Below are 6,153 nucleotides of genomic sequence, written 5' to 3' on the forward strand. Positions count from 1 at the left end.
GGCATCTTACCATCCACAGATGGAGACAACCTGTCACAGTAAACAGTGCAACTGGGGAACGACACAGGTAAATGCAATTTCTCTCCTCTCATTTTGGGGGGATAGAGTTTGCCCCTTCTCCCAGATACCAAACAGGTGAGCTTGCTCTTATTTTTTTTCCCCACTGTCACACAGTCTGCACTAAGTCTCCCCGGGAGCCAAATATGCATTTCACAGGCAATCAGACTACCAGCTCTTTTGGCTTTAGGAACCTGTGGCTTGCTCCATCCATGTCACACTTAGCTTCTAAAAGCATAGGGAAACTCACAACCCAAAATCACACAAAAATGGGGCTAACAGGTGAGTCGGCTTCCATCCTTCCCAGGACAAAAGTCTGTCTTTCCCTTGAAAGCCCTTTGTCAGTGCTAAATATTATTAACCAGGCTTTTATCATCATAGTATCTGATGCCTTTTCTGGCTGCAAGCCATGTGCTTAGCCTACACTATCTCTTAGCAGCAGAGATCTAGAGAAAAACATTCCCCTCTTTACCCCTCCTCCTCGTTCCTTCTAACTAGCTGGCACTATTCAGTTCAGGCTCTGGACATTTTGACCAGCTGACTGTAGCTGCCTATTTTGCAGATGAATATGACTTAAATGTCACTTAATCTTTTTTCCTTTCTCACTCATTAGCATTGAAGATGGCTGTTGCACAAGGAAGCACATTTTTGTTTCATACTATACATAATTGGGGTAAGGAAAAACACTTGCCTGGAGAAGATACCTTTTCTTTAAAAAAATGAATCGATGTTTAGCTTTGTGGTAGTAAAATGCTTCTTGCTGAAATTTCTTTTTCAATTATTACAATGAATTATTCATTCCTGGGATTATTTGAATCATAATTATGATTTATTCATTGGAATGGTTAACTATTGAGAAATCCTTTAAAAACAGCTTTTGGGAGGGATGGATGGAAAAGCTCCCAGGGTTTATAAGAGGACACAGGACATGTCTACATTGCTGTGATTGAGCTCACCCTGTGCTGGGTTTAAACAAGCACGCTCCAAGCAGCATAACAGGGACAACGTGAAGCTCCACCACAGTTTGCAGGATGATTTTCCAGCCCACACAGACATTTTGTGCTGCCACAGTTCTGGTCTGCACGTTACATGTGTGAGCAGCGTGACAGAGCTGAGCTGCAGTCCCATGCAGCCATCCCTTCCTGCTCACCTCCTACCACAGTCCAGCCCTGAGCAGGCACTCGGGCTGCTCTACACTGCCTGTGCTTGCTCCTGAAACCCCTTCAGAAGGAGCCCTCTTTCCCTCTGTGTACTTACACTGCACCTCAGGCTCAGTATTAAATCCAGAAGCCTTTGCAACGTGCAATTCCACTCTTTTTAGCATGCAGGCTGTTCCCAAAGTGCTCTGCACCACAGTGCCTGTGCAGCCACACCCCTCACTTCTATATAAAGAGGCAATGCCAGCTGCCACCATTCAGCCTCCAAGCGGATCCTGCTGGGCCAGCAGCTCCCAATGGCACACAATTTGCAAAGCTGGAGAGGAACAGCAATGGGAGATGTGAGAGAGGGGCAAGAGATGAACCCCAGAGCAGCGTGCCCAATGCCACACTGACCTACCATAACAGAGTGATTTGGCTGCCTCATCTGAAGCCAACACCACAAGGCCAGTGCCACCTGAAAAAGTGCCACCAACCTTCCCTTTGAGGTAGTGGCTGTGTTCACATCTCCAAGCTCAGGTATGGCATGTCACTGTGGTTCAAGAGTTCATGATGACCACATCCTGCCCCAGGCTACGTCACTAATGCCAAGGTGCACAAAAATCCCTTCATAGATATATGAGAAAAAACTGTTGCTGACTGGCACAGAAGGACAACCCAATTCTGGATTGTCATCCTACTCCAGAAGCTGGAAGGACATCATCCTTCCAAGCCTGCTCCTTACAATCTGCAACACAACAAGCCAAACCATTCCTTACACACCCCTGAATATGGCTCAGCATTTTGGGTAACACTGCCACCCCCTTTGGATTCTTTTTAGTTCCTTTTGCAGGATTTGATGTGCTCAGTGCTGCAGCTGCCACAAAATTATGTCTGTGTAGGATTTTCTCAGGAAAGCCAAATTCAGACACCCTCAGGGTAAGCACTTCAAAACCAAGATACCCCAAGTGAGAATCCAGATTTGAGTCGTGCACATGCAGAACTTCTTACCCACCTCCTGCATTTCTGGGTTTTCCAGTCACCCTGTCTTCTCCTGAACTTTCCATTTCTCTCCTCCATAGCTTCTGTGTTACCTTTATCTTGATTCCCACCTGCAGATACTTTTCCCAGTGTCACGTGAAAGGGAGGAGGGAGACAGAAATACAAAGATTTCTAGTCTTACCTATATTAATTAAAAGTTATTAGCTGTAAGCACTTCCAGACAATCAAATCCTTATGTACCCCAACACTGCCTGTCCTTTAACTGACAGCACACAGGTTAGAAGGGTTTCTGACCTCTGATATGAAGCCACACTTCAGCCAGGGAGAAAATTATTAGCAATAAGTGTCCTTGGAGTAATTGACTCCCCTATGAGGACCACACTTAATAGCAACAAGAGAAAAGAACCCTTCTCACGATAGCTCCTGAAATAACATTTATTAATACAAATATGTGACAATAACTATATAGGGTTACTTAGTCGGTGATAACATTTAGCTGCAGGATTGTACAAAATACCCCCCCAAAGACATCGGCACAACACACATCTCAAGGGCCACCCCAGCAGTATATCACTCCCATAGCAAACTTAACTAACAGAAGATTACTAAACAGAAACACAACAGTTCAACACCACCAGTAAACACACTCAATAACCCAAAAGAAAAGCAACAGGAAAAATATAGCCACTTCCCATTAACACGCATACACCCAGTGAGCTATAGCAAATTGCAACTAATAAGGTATAAGAAAAATAAAATAAGAATTCTGTTGCTTACCCCTGCAATATTGATGGAATAGGGGAGGCAGGGTAGCTCTCAGGTTGCCCTCCCAGAGGTGGAAAGTTTTTCTCCCCAAGTTGCAGTTTAACTGCACTTCTTTGATAACTTTTTTTCTTCTCCAGGTGTTTGTGTGACTAATAGTCAGTCTGGGGGGGGGGGGGTGATGCAGATGCCCTGAGGTGAGGTGGGCCCTTGAAGATATCGAAAAAGAAGGCCAGAAGGCCGTGCTATGTCTTAACACTCCATCCTTTGTTAACCTTATCAGTTTGCTTCTGCGGGGAGCACCCCCCCCAAGAGGGGCCTGAGGCATCTCCCTCAACCCATCAGGCCTTATCAGCTCATCACCCCACACCCAGTTATGGAGCTTCTCCTCCCTTGGACCCTATTAGCCTCTTTACTTCCTTGAAGGCCAGTGGCTCCCAGTACCAAAATACTGTTCATATTCCTTTTCCAAAAATCCTGTTGAGACTGAAGCCTGTCCAGTAAGCACTGAAGATGTGGACTGATACCTGGCTCAAGAGAAGGTGGCACTGGGCAACCAGGAAAACAGTTAGAGATGCTTTTCTCATGCGACATCTTGTAATACTCACCCACATCACATGAAGAAACAAGAAGAAAACCAAACAGCTCTCCACACCTGCAGTGTATATTTGGGTGATCAATGCACCTCTGAAATCATCCATCAACACTTTAACATGCAGCCTAAGAGGCACAAGGTAACCTCCCACAGCCCTGAGGCCCCTGAAGCACAATTCATCTCCCAGTAGCCAAAATATTCCACACACAAAATAAATCCCCGTGGTCTAAAAAGAGCAATAGATGGGGAAATTAAAAAAAAAAAATGTAATAGCTAGCAGAGCATCCCCATTTGAAATGGTAATTTACACTTATGCACAGTACCAATTACAGCCAACTTCATACTTCCCCACTTACTCAGTCATAAATCTATAAATGAGAGCGCTGAGCAAGGGAGGGAAGCAGAATTAGCTGAAGTCCTGAAGCTGCTAGGAATACCGCTTGGAAACAGGAGCTCTCCTGCTCTGCTCACCAGAAAACAGGAGCAAACCTGAGGGATGGTTATTAACATCCTTCCGTGCATTAGAGCAGTCAACTGCTATGGCATCAGATGTTAATGGCCAGATTCTTTCATGCCTTCAGCCTCTTTATTCTACTGTGAGCAAAGGCGTAGGTCTGAAATATTTCTCTTCATCTCTCAGAATGCCAGACACATTTAATGGTAGGAAAGGGGAGAGATTTCACTGAGTGTGGGAAATGAAACATTGCCTTTCACATTCCCATCACACTGTAAGAGGGAAGAAATGACACCATTTGTGGAACTGCAGAGCTCAGAGCATCAGATGGCAACCAGATGAGTAGGGCTTGGGCATCTAACAATACTCTTGTATCCACCACACTGCAGTTTCCACCACTGCCACAATGGGCAGGGATAAAAATTCCCAGTTTTCCGAAAATAGAAGCACCCCTCATTATTCTTTGATAGGAAACCATCCATCTCAGTCATAAAATCATAGAATGGCCTGGATTGGAAGGGAAGATCATCTCATTCCAACCCCCTGCCATGGGCACGGACACCTTCCACTAGCCCAGGTTGCTCAGAGCCCTATCCAACCTGGCCTGGAACACTGTCCCTCTACTACACTTCGAATAGGGTGCTTGTGCCACTGTTGACTGATAGAAGAAGACTGCTCTTCCATGATGAGTTGGAGATGACAGCCTCATTCATTGTATCACCCCAGACTATTCCTGGAACACTGTCTTTTCCGTGCAGGTTCTTGTACTGGCAAAAACATACCACAGTGTAACTAAAGATTTTGTCACAATACTGGAAATAAAGGGAGAAGGGAAAGGGAAAGCAGGTTTTACTAGAAAACTTTCATGCAAGCATTTCCTAGCTTTTTACCTCTGTAAAGTGCCTTTAACACTGTCTTGGGTTTTCAAAAAAAATAAAATTTAAAATAAATTCCCCAAACTTATATCTATAGATTTAAACCCTTTTTTAACTGCTGTTTCTAAATCCCTTAAGTATTTTCCATATAAACATGCTGGTGGATTTTCAGATGTCTTTCATAGAGAGACCCCAGAGACATATGTCAGGGACTTCAAGATTTCATTTATTACAATATGAGAAACTTGCTGGCCTGCCAGACAGCCACAGTTTTTAGGTTCACAGCACAACCGTGTGCTGTGTGAGCAAAGGAATGACTGATAGAAAATAACAACAGTATGCAGACCTATGACCAGGAGAAAAAGGAGAGTTTGACAACTACTTGTTAAGCAGCTTAAAGTTCCTGAGGTGTACAAACACTGTGTCAGATCCTGCAGTATCGGATGCAGCTTCTTTGAGATTCCTGTTCACCCTTCAGCTGGACTTTGTCCTCCTTTGGGTCCATTCAACCCCTTTTGCTCCTTCACTCTGTCATTCAATGCCCATCTTTTAATTTATTTCAATCCTAGAGTCCTTGAGCTGGCCCCAAGTGTTTATCCCGCCATCCTGTGCTTTGGCTTCTGCCCATGTCCCATCCTACTGTTCCCATTTCCTATCTTCTCCCAGCCCTTTCAGTTCATTGTTCTGTCCTTCCTCATTTTCCATTCCCTTCTGCTCCTAATCCTTTTAATTAACTTTGGGTCACCCTAAATATTTCTACAGAGCCCAACTTCCATACAAGAGAAGAGCTCTATTTCCAAAATGACAAGTAACTATTGAAAACTCTGCTGTGGCTTTTGGTCCATCTTCATTTGTGCCCAAGTGATATTACAGGCCTCCTAGTACTTCCAAATGCACAGTGAGGAAAATCATTTTAGCCCAAGTTCAGAAAGCCCTTGCCAGGAGTCCTGGACTAAGATCAGGCTGCACATGCTCCTGGTGGCACCTCTAATATTTTACCTGGTGGTGCTGCCAACAGAAAATTTTATAGTAGACTTGTGTTTGCAGGTATCTGATGCAATGGAGGTTTGAGAGCAGTGTCATAACAAAATCATCACTATCAGTCAGACAGTATCAAACTAATATTAATAAAGTGAAGATATGTTGGGAAAGAGAAGTGGCATTATCTTGGAAGAGATCCTATAACATTTCACTTGTGGTCCATTTAATGATCCACCTCAGTGTCTTGTATCCTGTGTAAGGGTATGTGGAAGGAGAAAGCATCTGTTTAAT

This window comes from Pithys albifrons, chromosome 3 (genome assembly GCF_047495875.1).
Source record: "Pithys albifrons albifrons isolate INPA30051 chromosome 3, PitAlb_v1, whole genome shotgun sequence".
NCBI lineage: Eukaryota > Metazoa > Chordata > Aves > Passeriformes > Thamnophilidae > Pithys > Pithys albifrons.